The sequence below is a fragment of the Cuculus canorus genome, chromosome 4 (assembly GCF_017976375.1).
Source record: "Cuculus canorus isolate bCucCan1 chromosome 4, bCucCan1.pri, whole genome shotgun sequence".
Classification (NCBI taxonomy): Eukaryota; Metazoa; Chordata; class Aves; order Cuculiformes; family Cuculidae; genus Cuculus; species Cuculus canorus.
This window is the reverse complement of record NC_071404.1, coordinates 53,083,132-53,100,415: the sequence shown is the minus strand read 5'-3', so window position 1 is coordinate 53,100,415 and position 17,284 is coordinate 53,083,132. Positions and strand designations below refer to the sequence as shown.

The 17,284-nt window shown below is 40.8% G+C and overlaps 1 long non-coding RNA gene across 5 annotated transcripts in view; it reads left to right on the top strand.

Moving 5' to 3' along the window:
• The window catches only part of LOC128851986 (uncharacterized), a 58,690-nt gene that overhangs the window by 15,464 nt on the left and 25,942 nt on the right, over positions 1–17,284 (top strand). For 4 of the 5 annotated variants that reach the window (XR_008449569.1, XR_008449570.1, XR_008449567.1 and 1 more), the window contains 2 exons: positions 8–65; positions 11,868–12,050. This is a non-coding gene — a long non-coding RNA (uncharacterized LOC128851986). The remainder of the gene's footprint in view (positions 1–7; positions 66–11,867; positions 12,051–17,284) is intronic. The other variant, XR_008449568.1, reaches the window with a different exon arrangement.

Sequence of the window (17,284 nt, the reverse complement as noted above, 5' to 3'; positions counted from 1 at the left end):
GTTCTAGACCTCAGCAGTGTTGCCAGTGAGATTTTCATCAAAACCAGTATGTTACTTCAAAAATGGTAAGTTTTGGCTCATTGTACTTTTTTTAATGAAGAAATTAGTTAGAAAATTCTAAAGCCAGGTCTCATTTCAAATGTCAATGTCATTCTTTCTGTAGAGGAGAAGTCTTTCGTAGGAAGGATTAGATTTTACCTGTGTCTTCCAAATGTGTGCTTCCAGAGACAGATTCCTTCAAACAAGAATGCTTGTTCTGAGCCACTACAAATTTATCATAGATTTTTTAGGCTGCCTTGTTTAAAAACATGCAGCAACTGCTGGTAGTGATAAAATAAATTTCATATTTTAGCATAGCTGCACCTTGAGTGTAAAGCCTTAAGCACACATATGGAACTGAGAAGTAGAAGGGCTTGAGGACAAATCTCCTCTAGACACAGAGAAGACAAAGTAGTGAGCAATCCCTGCATCCTATCTTATCTCATACCTTAACATACTCTTCATATCTGGCATCAGGTAAGGAGAATGCTTGCAGATGAGTCACAAATATCAGGGTCACTGTGAGCAGTGTTTCAAGCCACAAAAAATGCTGTCTGGTCATCCAGGCTTAGCAGGGTCAAACAGAAAGTGTGCATTGCAAGACCTGGGTATCTGGAGGAGACAGGGAGGAGAGCAGAGCACCTTCACTGCATCTTCAGCTTTCTTCTGCTTCTTGGTAGCTTTTTGTCAATCTCACTTGAGCCAAATCCTCTTCATTTAAAAGCTGACTTATTGCAGTCATTTTGACTTGTTAGGAATGGAGAGAGGCTTAAACCTACAGACCTCTAAAGAGTAATTGCTGTTACAAAATATCTTATTCTGGCAGAAAACCCTCAAACTGATTATGAAAACAAACCTGAGAGTGTTGACTATACAAACACTGTGCTTTACAGAAAGCCAATGCAAGCGCTCTCACTCAGCTCTGTAATGATCATGAGCTACTGAGGAGACAGGTGGGTAAAAAAAAAGACTTTCTTAAAGACAACAGTAAAACTAGTTCTGTACAGCTATCACAGGTGGAAACCTAAGTCATTTTCTCACTGCGTACTACAGCATTAGGCAGCCGACAGAGACATGGAGGTGGATCTCCACATAGTACTTACATGGAAAACTCACTGTGACTTTTGGCAGATATTGGTGTTTTATTTAAACAGAAAAGAAACAAAACCCAAACCAAAAACCCAACCAAAAACCCCACAACACATGACTCAGAATGATTTGTGTTGGAAGGGATCTTAAAGATGATCTAGATCACCCACCCTGCCATGGAGACACCTTCCACTAAATCATTTTTTTCAAAACCCCATCCAACTTGAATGCCTCCGTGGATGGGACATCCACAACTTCTTTTGGGCAACATGTCCCAGTGCCTCACCACCCAATGGACTTAGTATGTTGTAATTTAAAGCACATCTAAGTGACAGCCCTAGCAGTTTCCCAAATTCAAAGTACCATAGTTGTTCATTATGGACAGTGCTTGGCTCATGGACGTTGCTGCAGGTGCACTGTCAGAGATGAAGATACTAGTCATACATTAGTTCTCTTGGAGAGAAATGGCAAGCTCTGTTGTGACCAGCACAGGTCTGTCAGTGGATGCTGAAGTTCTAAATGAAAGAACCACAATGTTTTAGTCAGGTTTCTTCTTTCTTCTCCACCCTCAGCCATGAATCTGTCCTAAAGAGTAGTGTCGCAGTTTAGTAGCTAAGGAGCAGGAGTTGATGAGCTTATTTTTTTTAGAATTGTAATGCGGAGGTCAGAGATATAAACCTTGGTAAACATTATAGGATATATAGAAGAACATTTAATTGTTTTGAATTATGGAGTGCATCAGTCACCGGGGGACACAACCAGCTGTTTAAACTTAACTTTTGCAAGGAAGCAGAAGTACAGACTGGAAGGGGAGGGGAATACATTAAAGAATATTTAGATAAGATGGATGTATTCCAGTCAGCAGGGCCTGATGGAATTCACCCCAGAGTACTTAAGGCACTGTCTGAAGCAATTGCTGAGCCATTAGTGATTATCTTTAAGAACTCACAGAGGAGAGAGGAGGTCCCTGAAGACAAGAGAAGGGCAAACACAGTATATTATATTTTAAAGAGAGGAAAAGGAGGATCCAGGGAATTACAGACCTGTCAATCTAACTCAGGTTCTTAAAAGATTCAGGAACAAATCATTAAACAATCAATTTGCAAGTAGCCAGCTGATATGGTGATGAAAAAGAAAAAAAAATTAAACCAAAAAACATAGACTTGTCAAGAGTGTTTGGTGTCAAATCAATCGAATTTCCTTCTTTGTCACTGTAACATGTCTAGTGAATAAAGAGGAAGCAGCAAATGCAACAGCACTTGATTTTTAGTAATGCCTTTTGACATATATGACAGGCTAAGGGATACGGTATAGATATAATTACAATGGGTTAGGTGCATAGGCTGTTGAAAAATAGCTCTGCAGCAACAGCTAGTGCTGGATTCAGGAAGGATATTTCAAGTAGGTCATTCAGCAGTTTGTCTTATATCTAAGTCTCTTAAATGGTTTTTATTGACAACTGAACAGCAAGTAAACAAACCCAACTCGTGGATGACACAATTAGGAGATGCTGCAAGTCCTAGGAGGCCAGGATCTGAATTTGAAATGATCTTCACAGCCTGTAGAAATGACTCCCAAATATTTAAATGAAATTCCATCAGGAACAGTCCAAAGTGCTGTGCCTGGGAAGGAGAGATACAGAGATTTTATTTGGGGGCAGGTGGTGGTGGTTTGGAGGAATAACCAGGCAGCAGCATGTTTGTAAAAGATTTAAGGATCTGCATCCAATTGTGGGTGCCACCTTTTCCTGCAGATGAAGAAAGAGTGGAGAAAATCCAAAGAAAGCAGCCAGAACATAGGGTGCCAAGAGCACACACTGTGAAGTGATGCTGAGGGAATTGGGTTTGTTCCCATCATGAAAAAGAAGGCTGAGAGAGTAACATGGCAGCAGACATCCAGTGGTGGCTGTGAATGAGACAATAAGCAACCATTATTTGGTCATGGAGAAGACAACAAGCAGAAATTATCTTGATTTACCACTTAATGTCAGGGTGAGAAGAACTGGCATCGTCATGCAGGGATGCTCCTTGCTGGGTTTTTTTTTTTATTATTATTATTATTTTTCCATAAGACAAGTCAGATGGTGCCTGTTGGGAACCTCTGGCTCCGTGTCAGTGCATGGAACTCATGCCATGAGTTTTCCTCCAGCCACACATTTCTACCCAGAGAAAAAAATTGCAAAAATGTTCTTATCGCTCGAGTTTCCATTTTAACACTGCTTTGACTATATGCCAGAAATTGTTTGATTTGATGGTCTTGCATTGCTCACCACAAAAATGTCAACATTTATTCTCTGTCACCATCCTCTGTATTGAAGACACTGCAGTATTTCAGTTCATAATAAGCCAGCTGGTCCATTACACATACTCTCTTTATGGACATCAATTACTGTCTGCTTTAGATTCTTCCTCTTTCTCCATGGCAGCATCACTCCAAACCTTGTTTTGTGGAAGGTAAGAGACAAAACAGGCTTATATAAGTATTAATTGAGAATATTGTGAAAAGGGATTATCTGAGAATCTGACCCTTGGAGAGAGCAGCAGATCAGACTGTTGCATTAAAAACATCTTAATGCAGCTCTCCAGCAGAGAGACACCACTAAATACTCTGAATAACCAGATGCAGACACAGGCAGACCCCAAGGCTTTTGTGTCATGTTGCTGGAAAGAGTGCAGCTCCCGATTTCAGTAGTTGAGGTACTGCTAACCCCCACATGAGTCCGAGGGGTCTGCAGGACTCTGAGCCAAAATCGCTCCAGCAGAGGCAGCCGAGGAGTGCAGGGACAGAGCTGTCTGTGCCACGGCCATCACGCGCAGGGCTTCACTGCACCCGTGCAGTCTGTTCTGTGTGTGAGTGCTCTCTTTGTCACAAGGAAAGCACAGACTGTGCAGACTTCACATGTAGCCCCTGGCATGTGCTCCCCGCGTGCCGTGTCTCCCAGGGTATACCAGGCTGTGGCCAAAGCTGTACTGCCATAAAAGAAGATTGCACAAGCTACTCCCCAGAATAAATGGGGTCTTCGGGCCCCACACACTACCACTAAGCTGTGTTTGAACCAATGCTGTTAACCCACTGCCCATGTAGGGGCGTATGGCTCAACCCACAAGTTGCTGACTATTTTTCCTGATGCCACCACCCATTGCAACCCAGCCAATTCCTTCCTAAATGATACATAGACAACCTCATCGCTGCAAGAAGACATTGATTATAGGGTATGTTAGCAGTAATCCCACAGTTAATGTCTGCAGGATTGTTAGAGGGGCGAACACCCTCAGCTTTGCTTTCAGCTATTAATTAACCAACTAGTCATTAACTGCTGCTAACAATTGATTTACAGGGAATTATTGCTTAAATAGCAGGAGGTATTTAAGAGGAAAATAAATTAAAACAAAGAACTGCTACATCCTTGGACACAATAAGGACTCCTTGTAATATAGAGCATGGCTGCTACAGCACTGTAATTACAGAGTGATAAACAGTCGTTGGGAAGTACGTTCCTTTCCAGAGACAATGACATTATGTCTCCTGGAAAGAGACCCTTTGTCTGCACTAATTGAATGATCTGAAATGAATGATGTTATCAGAAACCTAACCAGGGAAACTAATGTTATATTTATGGGTTATCAAAAATATTTAATCACAGCTGTGGTCTCTCTAAGATGTGTCACGGACACTGCAGCATACAAAAATATGATTGAGGGCTGGCACATCAAATTATCTTAATTATAAAGGAGAACTACAAGTTCTTGCATTGGTTCTGCCTCCCTCCACCCTGGCAGAACAAATGAGACCTATTAACCTAAGGGCAAGTGAACACTGCCTCCTAATGACTTTTATTTTCCTCTCTGTGGACAGAGAGGGAATAAGTGGTTGCAATTTTTCCCCTAGGAAATAGTGACACAGATCAATTTATGAAGCTCTCAACACATGAAACCCCTCTCATGACTCCTTCTGTTGAATTTACATGAGTCTGTGCTTCGTTGAGCAGATAACAGTGCATTTGACCTTTCCTGGCCAAATTGAACCGTGTTTCAACTGCCCTCTCCTGGAGCAAGAGGCTGCCTCTTCTGCTACCTTTTAGTCCCTTTTGGTACCCTAGCACTACCAGAAAATTGCTTAATATGGGGGCACAGGGAGAGGACCACTGCTTCCTCAGGTCCAAAGCTGAGATTTCTCTTACTGTGAGACTCTGCACAAGATGAACAGAGAAGAGATAGGAAGATATTGCTGAAAAAATAAAATAGATACTATTCTTCAACTTTCAAGATCACTTGTTTTGTGGTTATATGTCATTTTCCCCCCTCATCTGCATTTTTGGGAGCTGGTTTCTGTAAATAGTCTGGCAAAAGTGTGACTGAGCCCTGGAGATGAGCAGCGCCCATGGGGTCACTCAAGAATAACCGCTTCAGATGTTTTGCTTGAAAATGATAAGGATACTGAAGCAGACAGTGCCTGAGGACATCTGACTTGCTACTAGAAGAAACAGCACACCTTTGGTCACCTTGAGAAAGAATATTGGCAGAGCCCTGAGCAGACTCCTTTTGTGTCTCCTGCCAGCTGCTGTGTCCTAACATGTGCATGGCATCTCTCCCTTTTATTTGCCTGGGTAAATCAGTGTAAATTGTATACCTGAGCTATGGGGACATGTAAAACCCCAGTTTCACATCTTCAGTCGAAATCTCAGTTTTTATATCCAAGTTTCCTAAACGTTGCAAGAATTTCCTCAGTCCTGCAATGAACGTAGATATTTCTGAAAAAAACTTTATACTCCCGAGCTTTGTCTTGTTCAGTTTCAGCTGGTTTGATGAGAATATATATCTGGTTTGGGTTTAGCTTTGATGTGGATATCCTGGAAAGGAAAATCCACAGTAACCTCCAACCTGCCTTTGGCAGCTCCCCTGCCCTTTAATGAAATTAAAGTTACAAGAATTGTTAACTTTTTGATTATCTGTAAAATAAATACCTGCTTATAAAAAGGCTGTAGAGAACAACAAAAACTGACCAAGAAGTGGGGATTGGGTCATTCTGTGTTTTATTATGGCTAGATCTCAGTATGTTCAAGTACCAGGAGGTGGCACTGGTATTCACAGAGATCTGCAAAAGACCAGAATGGAAAGCAGGTTGGTAAGACTTCTTAGTTGCTATGAAGCATGACTCCAGCTGTGTGAGTCTTCACAAAGGTCTGCATGTCTGGTTTGGCTTTATTTAGCAGCCTGCAGAAGACGGGGAGACAGGCTCCCTCTAGGCAAAATTCTCAATTCAGTCCCAAAAAGGCAGAGCAGGCTTTTTATGAGTTGTTATTATAGAATGTGAAAAGGTGAGAGGCTACTAGCAAGGACAGCATAAGCAGCATGATTCTGTAATGCACTTGTAGTTTTTCAGAACACAGAATCATAGAATCATAGAACAGTTTGGATTGGAAGGGACCTTAAAGATCATCTAGCTCCAACCCCTCTGACAAGGGGGCAACATCAATCTGTTGTCAGGAGAGACTTAATCATCCCAAAATACACCTGAGGAAGTTCTAGCACTCCTCTGGGAGGCAGAAGTCAGTCATATAATATAATTTTGGAACTGAAAACTTTTTTGTTACGGTTGTAGAGCTAGAGCAAATACACTGGCTAAATGTCTTCAGGCACTGCAGTGCTTGACTCTTAGGTCCCAGAGAGGGAAACCCAGACACCTGGGACAGGGTAGGTGCTTTGCATCTTGGAGTGGAGCTATCAGAGTGGGGAATCATAGTTTCTCAGACTTTGTTCCATGGAATGTTGGCACTCTGTAAGACATCAAGAGGTAACCTATCTAAGAACTGCAAAATTGTTTTTAAACACTCATGAGTGAGAGCAAGAAAAGACAAAAAACTGAATAAAAGAAAGTGAACAATCAGATGTCAGCCTGCCTGACATTTGGTGCACCAGAACCAAAAAATATTACATTAATACTCTCCTTGGGAAAAATGGGTTTTGGGGTGATTATTTTAAAGATTTGGAATGGTTCTTGTTTCCACGATCCTCTCTCAGGGCTGTGAAAAAGGCCAGCAGATGCTCATCTCTCCTGAGGGCAGGGCTTTTTTCCCTCAGACTTTCAGAGAGCAGAGAGTGCTACAGTTTTGTCATGAAAAATGTGAAGGGTGCTTGTGGTAACTCTTGCTTGAAGGCATTTTCGAGATACTGGGAGTATGTTGGTCTAAGAAATTTTAAAGCCACATTTGTGATCTTTGTAATTGCCAAGCCATAACAGCACGAAAAAAGGGATGCCTTCCTTGAAGCTCAGTACAGAGCTTCCTGATTTCATTTCCTAAGCCTGATGGAAGCATAAGCAGGAGGTGCCGAAATGCAGCAGCTGTGCACATGCTCAGATGTGGACTGTTCCTGCAGAAAAGCTGCTTCCAATGCTTGGTTTAGCTCACGCAGAGTTAGCAGAGCATCTCAAGCACAGCCTTACATTAGCCTTACCCTGGCATGCCTGAGGAGTAAGATAGAGTAGGAAAACTAAATAAGTTGTGGAGGATGCAATGTGTTTAGGCAGCTGATGCGACAGGATTTGTGGGTTATAAAGCCTAATCCCTTTTATTATGTAAAGCCTATCCAACTCAAGGTGCAAAAAGCCTCAGGCCAGGGGGAAAGTAGACTCTCTGGTTTCCTGTTTTAACTCTGTGTGTGAGTATGAAGGAACCAATAAAACTAATAAAGCAATGATTGATTTACTTTGTCAAGTGGCAGTTGTCTCTAATTGTATCACCAGCTCCTCTCAAAACAGTTGCTATAGTAATGAAAAATACCTGCAAGGATTTAGAGACTTCTAGGGACAACAAATGCACAGTTCAGTCCAAGGAGTACCCAGGAAAGAAGTGATTAGGAGGAGGTCATCCTAGGTTACTTCTCTGGCTAATATCTCTCCATGCACATCAAGACTCAACCACGGGCCGTATTCATTTGCATACCTGATCTTTGCTCTTAGATCCACATCTCCCAAGATCAACAGGGGTTGCCTGTTGAACAGATTTCCTTCCACCTTTAACTATGCTTTGACAAGCTCAAAACAAAATGTCTTGTCTAAACAATCAGCACAGTTCAGTTTTTATGCTGTAGGAACTGACCTGCCATTTATTTAATGTAAACCTTTTTCTCACATTTAGTCGATATGAATTGATCTCTATTATTCTTAATTCAACTGAATGAAGTATTGCATGATTGAAGTGATCATTTAGCTTATGAGGTAGATATAACTATTACTTCTTTTTGTTTTCTCTATTGTTAACTAATCAATGCAATTTTTTCTACTTTCGGCTTTACTTTGTAATTAACAAATTCAAGGGACATGATATACGGAGAATGATTACATTGCTATGATGTTGAACCAAAATATTATAAAGTTGCTAAAATACATGCCAGAGCATAAATAGAAGCATTCATAATAAGCTTTTTTATGTTGTCTCCTGTCAAGCCATTTTTTTGGTGACTATCAGAAAATTTATGTCAAGTTACAGTAAAAAGAGACTCTGAATAGAACGTATCAGCAATTTTTGAGATTCTGATTAATTTGTGGGTTCCAGGTACTTCAGATGTTGCCTGAAGTCAAATAAGCTTTGTGTGAGGTGTTGCCTGAAGTCATGGATAATTCATGGACTGGTCATTACTGTATATTATCTCTCCTCCTTTTTTTGTTATTTAAAACCAAAAAGAACTTATTCACCCTCTCACTTTTAATTAGAGCTTGATGTGTCATTAAATCCCTGTTTAAAAATCCAAATAAATGTTGCAAGGGTCAAGTGTCTGCAGTAAAGACTAGGAGCAGGAATGGTCTGTAGCAAGGGCCATAAGGACCTCTGAGAATGCCTGCAAAGATTTTCCTTACCCTAAATGATGCAAAATATTTGAGCAGAGGAGAGAGGAGTAGGCTGACATTTGGATTAAGAGTTGTTGAGCACTAGGTGTTCTTGAGACTGAAGATCTGGCAGCAAATACGGTGAGCCCAAGTGTAGCTTATCTGTTAGGCTGGATTTCCAGGGCTAGCAAGCCCTTTGTCCAGGAAGCAGACTGATTGCTGAGGGAGGAGTGGCGTTGGAAAACTATTTTTTTACTGAGGATGCTTTCACAGGTGCTCTTCCGTGTTGCTGATTATTCCTGAACAGCTTTTTCCCTTCACCTGTGTACAAGGCTCACCTACATCTGGGTGCAAGGAATTTGATCCTGAAGGGCTAATTTTTAATGAAATATCAGGGCAGAGGGCTTCATAATAGCCTTGAGACTGGTCCATAGCTATCTGGATTTCTTATCCAGCATCTCTCACCAGAAGTTAATTCTGTTTCACGTACAGAATTTTGTTTAAGCTGATTTTATCCAGTGGAACAGGTAAGGTATTGACAAATAGTAAAGAGTAACAACAAAACACGAATTAAAAGAGCAAATCTTTCCCTTAGCTGGTTTTATTCGAAACATCTGAAATTATTTCTGTATAAGATGAAGAAAATATTTCTTAAAGAAAAGGAAGAGTCATGGGGAGTGAGGAGCTTGCATCTTGAATCCATGCTGGAAGAAGGGCATAAATGCAAAATACTGGTCTTTGTAAATTCACTACAGAAAGTGTTCTGTAATTTCCTGGGGCTGGAATTAAAGACAGAGAAATTCAGCTAATTAGAGCTTTATTTAATGGACTCCAAAATATTCATATGAATTTTTTCAACCATCTGATATTGTTCAGTTATGATGCTATGATATTTAACTTCTGTATGCACAAGATACCCCTCTTGGGAATGATAACTTGATTTCTATTTCCACAAGGGCTGGGCAAGTTTGCCATGTAATCAACCCTGCCACACCACATCAGTTTGACATTTCAACTTAAAAGGCTCAAGGACCTTCCCTTTTGTCCAAAACCTGCTTGCTTATAGAGGAATGATTCCTTGGAGAATTAACACTTGTTAAATACATAGAAGAGATGAAGACCTTTTAAATACAATGTTCACATCTTTGTATGCATTCTTTTCCCAAGATTAAGATCTTTTAGTCTTGAGTGCAGGAAGCTTCTCCTGTTCACCTAATGAGCAACCTTGAAGGACGCATAAATGCAAATCTGCCCCTCAAATTAAAAATAATAATATGCAAGTAACAGGATGCTGATTCAGGACAGGACCCAGATACCTGCACTTATGCTTCACTGAAATTGCCTTGCTCTGCTATGAGATACTACCCTGGGTTTTCGGGTGGCCCCAGCAAAAACTTGAAAAGTATTGTTTTGAAGTGCTGCTGGCTTTTCCTACAGTTCATTGCAGATCTTGTTAGGAAATGAAGGAGAGGAAACCCAGCAACCGTGCTGCTCAGCCACAAGGAAGTACACAATGAGCGTGATGAAGCCAGCAGCTGCAGGACAATGGGAACAGGCTGGGGCTATTTTTGTTAGATGTGAACAATCAATTGAACGTGTGAGACCTTATCACATTCCGTCACTGCCTTCTCCCCCTTTCTTCAACACTGGAAATTTTCCCAAAGAGAAATAGCTTTCCTTTTCTCTTAGCAAATTTGATTACCATAATAATTTTCTCTTTCATCTCAGAGCAGGTTTCTTTTGGAAGTCTTTGATGGTTTCCTCTGAGCGCAGTTATTGTCTTGCTGTGACTGAGTGAATTGCAGCTGGGTCATACTCAGCATTGTGAAACCTGGAGCAGCATTTGCTGGTATTTACGAGGGGGTAAGGGTCTCCTCACCTCTCGCTTGCTGAATGCATTTTTCCCAGAGTTCTCCTTATGGTAAAAATCTGAATTTAGATTGGCATAGCTTTCACAGATGGAAAATAAACAGCAAGCGTTCACATCCTATCAGATGTAATGAGAAGAAACACAATTAAGATGGTAATCAGTGCTTTGGTAACTGAATTCCCCCTTATCTTTATGACTCTCTTCTCAGAACAGTCCTTTTAAACATCACAGCAATATTAGGTCCATCTTACAAATGGAAAAATGGAGAGACACAAACACTTGATTTATGATTTTAAGTGAGAAGGAAAGAAAAAAAATATTTTGTCTCTCTTTAAACAGAACTATATTCTTCCTTTATGTTCAGACATAAGTGCATAACTGCCTCAATACAGTTATGTCTAATTTATATCATTGAAAATTCCATGCACCAATAGCAGATATGCTACCTTGGATTCTCATACTTCATAAATATGAAAAAAATATTAATTTATAAATGAACTTTTCTAACATCTTGTGATATTTCAAGCATGAACAGAATCAGCACTTCAGATTTCTTATTAATATTTTTTAATCTTCAATTCTTCAAGGCATCTCTCCTTTATTAAGCAGCCTCATAGTCATATGAGATCAATACTTTCTGCACTTCTATGTATTATCTTAATGTCACCACAGTTATTGTGACTAATTTCATTATAATGACATATTTACATTAGTAACAGTTCAATCAAAATTGGATGTGTTTATAACACTTACTGCAGTTTAGATTAACAGCTTACTTCTACTTTACTACAACAAAATCACTAAATTGACTGTAAATCCTAATCAATATCATTATAGTTCATAGAATTTAAATAGGTTTTTAAGTGGTCTTGCCCATGCTGCTAAAGGTGACATGGCTATCCTGTAACTTGCCATCCAGCTACTGCAGAATCCTTTTCCAAACACTTGATTTTTTCATTGACTTACAAAAACCAGCAAGATTTAATTACATTTTCCCATTTCCCGCTGACTTTCCTTCACCTGGACTTGGTTTAATGAGCAGTGATGTTGTATTCTGAAAGCAAACCTTGAAACCTCTGATGACTGAATCCATCATCATAGCACATCCATGCCTACTGCAGCGGAGATGATGCAGGCGGCTACAGCTGAATGACTCCTCCTTGAAACCCTGGCTGCTGAATGTCACCAGCTTTCTCCTACCATCGCATGTTATCATCCTATTTGGGTGAGTGCAACTAAGTAATCCACTCCACTGTCCAAATATTCTTCTCTCTACCACTTTACCATCATTTTTCTCAAAATCAAGCACACTTTCACTGGGAACAGCTGCGACTCAAACTCAGCTCAACACTAAAAACAAAAGTCACAGTTTTCTCAGAGTGGCACAGTGGATGCTCTGACCTCATCTGTCATTTCTCAGAAGCCTCAGAGTTCACAGTTTTGGAATTTAGCTGGCATTTCAGGCTGGTCTGCAACACAATGAAACGATTTTCAAGCATTGCAGTGGCATGGTCTGCACCTTGAATAACTGTTTTTGTCAGCGTTCTGGCTCTATTTCAGCCAAAGACTCGACTGTTTCCAAGTGTGCCTCAGGCATACCCTGCTACCATATCAAAGGGCACTAGTCCCAATCCCAGTCTAACACCTCTCTCTTTCCCTTCTTGTGGAAAAACAGCCGCAAGGGACCAGGACAATTTTTTTTGGACAGGTTCCTCGCCTGAAAAACAAGACACTTTCTCAGCTTACCTGGGGTCTTGGCCACTGCTCAGCTCAAATGTGCCCAAAAGAGATTTGATCCACTTCTCTCACTTTCACTAACCCTCCTCTGCCTTCACAGCTGTCGTGTGAGAGGGAATTTTGCCTTGCATGCTTGAGCAAAACTTTGAATCGATAAACACTGATCAGATGTAATATGGCATCCTGACGTAGACTAGCACTTTGTAGGCTAGGCAGGAGCTTTCACTGAAAATAGATGCCTAATTCCCATGGATTTCATTTCTGTGACTGTTCAGCTCCATAGTGATGGAAGCTTTAAAGGAGGTGCTGGGTCAGACCCTGTCAGAGGTATTTTGGTTTTGAGTGTAGCTCCAGTAGACCGAATCGATAAAGACTGGGGAAAAAGAGCTTCCAGACAAGTAACCCAACCATTTTCCTTATTATTTGTTTGCTTTTTTTATTCCATAACTGAAATTTTCTAAACAGAATAAAGTAAGATTCAGAAAAGCCTTTTAACAGCCTTCATACTTATTTGGTTTCGTAGCGAAAAAGGAAATCTTTTTGAAGGTTTTTCCTTCAAAACCTCTTCCCTGAAACAGCTGGAACTAAACTTATCTCTTGACCCTGTGAACCTTCCCTGGAAAGGCTGCTGCCCTCTAATTTGGCTCTGAATTGCACAGTGAAATGTCCTGAAACTAGAGCCCTATTTTATCGGTGCTTCTAGGTATTTAAGAGCCCTTTAATCAGGAGACTTGACAGCTTTCTTTTCAAATCAACTCACTTAAGGAAAAAAACCCAAACAAAACAAGAGGAAGGGGAAGGAAAAGCTCTCAGCTCACACAACACAAAGCTCATTTTTGATGTCATTGGAGACAGACAATATTTTTAATCCATTTCTCCCAAGTGAGTCTGAGTTCAGTAAACCTCAGATCCTTTTCCACTATCTCAGACGTAGCAAATCAAAAGCAGGTTGCCAGCAAATCCTGAATACACTGGGCTTTCCATCATATGGGATTAGGTATGGCTGATGGGACGCCAGCTACCTAACTTTAACACTGAAACTACTTTGGGAGCTCAGTGCAAGCAGACAGGTCCCTTCAAAGGCATCGACTGCATGAGTGTAAACAGCCAAGGCTGGGCTCACTAGATTCTGTCCCATCTTCTAAGCAGCTTTTCTCTATATAACGACAGGAAAAAAATCTTGAGACTGTAGATGTGAGTCCATTTGTCAGTGAAGAAGCTTGATATGTTAGCAATGGCAGGTTGTTAATACTTCAGATGACTTCTCAGATTTGTTGCCTGGCTTGGGGTTTGTCTAGACGGGTTGTTTTATTAGATAGCAGATGGGTTGGAAATTGCTGTGACAGGACTGAGTGGAATTTGAATTCTCTGTTTCCAGACCAAAAGTGGATAGGGTAGGGAAAGAGGAGAGCAAAACTCCCACATTTCCCATTCAGATTGCAAAATCTATACTCTGTACATATGTGTGTGCGCACGCGCGCGTGTGTGTGTTATTGAGGGAAATGAGCTTCACTGCACTGATCATGGATCACACAACTCTGATCAATAACAGGATGAATTTCCTTAGCACACCCTCATTGTCAATATTGGGAAACTGAATTTACAATCTTTGTGCAAAAGCAGGGCATATTGGCTGGACAAAAAGAAATTGCATAAAATCCGATTCTGATTGTGGGTAATTGGATCTCCTCTGTTTATTCAGACCTGTGTGGGCAGAAGTTGAGGCTGCCTCCTTTGCAGAGAGGCCTGTGAATAAAGTCTTGCTGGCAATGATTTTGGATTTCTCTTTCATTCTAGGCCAATCTTCAACACACTTGAATTCATTTTCAGGGGAGGCAGCAGCTCTTTCCCCTCAGAGAGAGCACAAGGTTCTGCAGATGAGCTTTGTATGTCAATATGGACTTATGTGTGAGGTTTTAAACAATTTCCTCTCTGTCTTTCCTGACATAAAGGTCCTCCAGGGAGGAACTGGTTACTGAGTTGAAAAACTGTAAATGTCGTGAAGCAGTGCCTGTTCTCTGAAGAGATGAGAAGCTTTTGTTTCTGGCTGCACAGGAATGAAAAGCCATGTTTCTGAGCAGAAGCTGGGCCATCTGCGCTTTGAAGTATTTCAGATTTTATCCCCAGAGCCAGAGTATGTACTGATAGAAAAAAAAAAATCAACGACAGGTTAAAATTGACAGCCTGCAGCCTCGGTTAGTGTAACTGGGGTAGTATACAGCAGCATTTTGGGCTTATGATTCAGGGCTGAATGTTGCTTCCGGCTTCCTAAGTCCCCTGATAGTGTGTCCGTGGGGACAAATAGCTGTTTTGGGGGTAGGAATTGAGAAGCAAAGGATGAGTGCTTTGTCTAGAGTATCCAACAGAGCTCACAGCCTTGCTCAGCAGGGCTTGGGGTAGCAAATCCGTCACATGACGTCGCTCGCCACTTAGAACAAGGGGAGAAGCGGCAGCTCTGACTGTGACTCCCACTTTCCTGGGGGATGGCATAATTGCACACCAGCCTGTATTTGTATCTGTGTGGGCAATCACACTTTTAAAGAGGGTTATGCACTACTTTGGCTATTTCTAACCTTATTTAATCACAGCATCTTTTGAAGTGTAACTGTAAAATATCAGGAAATTTTCAAAAGTCACACCTGTCTCAGGTAGGCAAAAACTATCAGAGTTTTTGTATCAGCTTTCTAAACTGGACCTCAACCAACAAACCTCTGACACTTTTATGGGATGCATCTGTCAGGAGGAAGAGGCACCAAACTGTGGGTCTGTACTTCTGTATTGGTGCATTTTGGGTTCCTCTTTCATCACAGGGTTATCCTGCAGTGAAAGATTTTTTTAAACAGATTTTGTGGCAACGAGCTGTCTACTGTATTATCTTCACTCTGCAAACAGGTATTAGAAATATTTTAATATAAAATAATATATATCAGTGCAATAAGTAGTGGTAATAATTCTTGTGCTTATTTTTCATGCAGAATCCTGCCAGTGGCAAGCTGCTTATTCAGGGAATAAGAGATGCCAAATTTTGCAGTGATGAGCCAAGCAAAGTATTTGCTGACACTGACTGATGCCTGCCCTAGTACTGAGGGCATGTGTTACTTCAATCTCCAAATCATTTAAAGGGGAATATAGGCCTTTACTATTTATTTTCTGTAAAGACACATGTTCATCTTGTTTGACATCGTTTTACTAGTCTATAGTTGCTATTCATCAAATAATTGACAAAATGGTAACACACAAATTTTGCAAATGCCTTAGTTCTCAAATATTAGGCTGAATTTTTGACTGGTGTTTGTTCTGGCATGAATTTATGTACATGAGGAAGGGATTTAAGGGTTATCAGTCAATAATATAGTGGCATCAGGATGTCTGGAGATAGTCCTGTTAATTTATTTAGTGCAGTTCCCCAGGATGAGTAAATGTATTTTTTCCTGCACACTAGAAACTAATGCTTGATGATAGCTGTGCATTGCCATAGAAACCAGGATAGGTTCTGCTATAAGTCAAAGGTTAATTCATAATTATTTTTAAAATCATCTCACTCAGATGCATCAGTTTAGACAAAACTTATCCGAAACCTGATTCCTTACCAAAAAGACTATTTTTCTGTTCTAACTCTTCTAAAGATACATTAACATGGCTCCTGTTTGCTTAAGGCAGATTCTCCATAAGGTATTATACAAGCTAACTGTCTTGTTTTGAGTGTTTGTAGCTATGTTTGCAAATGACAGTGACTGACAGCACAAGCTCTCTGTGGGATGGCTGTAGACCAGAGCACCGATGACTCATTGTGTATGATGTTGTTTCACACCAAAGTGTTTGCTCTATATACTGAACATGTGTGCGAGTCAATAGCAAAAAGTTCAAGAACAAACACAGCTTAGGAGGAAATAAATTCACAGAGACTGAAATCATTATGCCCAAGTCAGAAAGCTAATTTCATTGAAGGGTAGATGACAAGCAAAACACCCATTTAAATGCCGTTTTAAAGCCGGGGGTTTACTTGGGATGGTTCCTGTGTCCTCTGCAAATGCTTGAGGGTCAGGCAGCATGCATAGAGGGTCTTGGCATTTCCTTGCAGCAAGCATTTTCATTCCAGGGATGGGCAGAAGTGAGTTTGAGTCACTGCTCAGATTGCCCCATATAATGGCAATACCCAATAATTGGGTACTTTTTTTCTCCTGGAAGCACAGAATTTTGCTGAAGACTGGCTTTCTCCTCCACCTGTCTATGCAACTGCCTTTTCAGAGTTCACAAAGCTCTGAATGGCTGTTTTTTGTATTGGGAATTATTTATTTTCTTTGTTGCAAATTAAGCCTCCGTTACAGCCCTCACAGGTCTGTAAGGCATAATTAAAAAGAAACTCTTTTTCATTTGGTAATGCTGTTAACATCCTGGTAGGAGCAGCCCCAGTCTCAGGCTGGCTCAGTGGTACAGAAGTGCCCACCTCACCCGGCTTCTCTCTCCCCAGCTGAAATAATAAGCGTCTGTGGGAACAACGTGACACTACCCTAGTCCCCCAGCAGCACTTGACTGTATCTCTGGGCCATGTCTTCTTTTGTTATGAATGCCCCCACAATGTATGTTGGAAAATTTCCAATCATGAGGGACATTTTACTGAATGAGGCAATTTCACCTGTTGTTGTGCCCCCTCTATGAACATGAGGTAAAGCGACACAGAAATATTCCTCTTCTCTGGGTAGCAAATGACAAATTTATTTT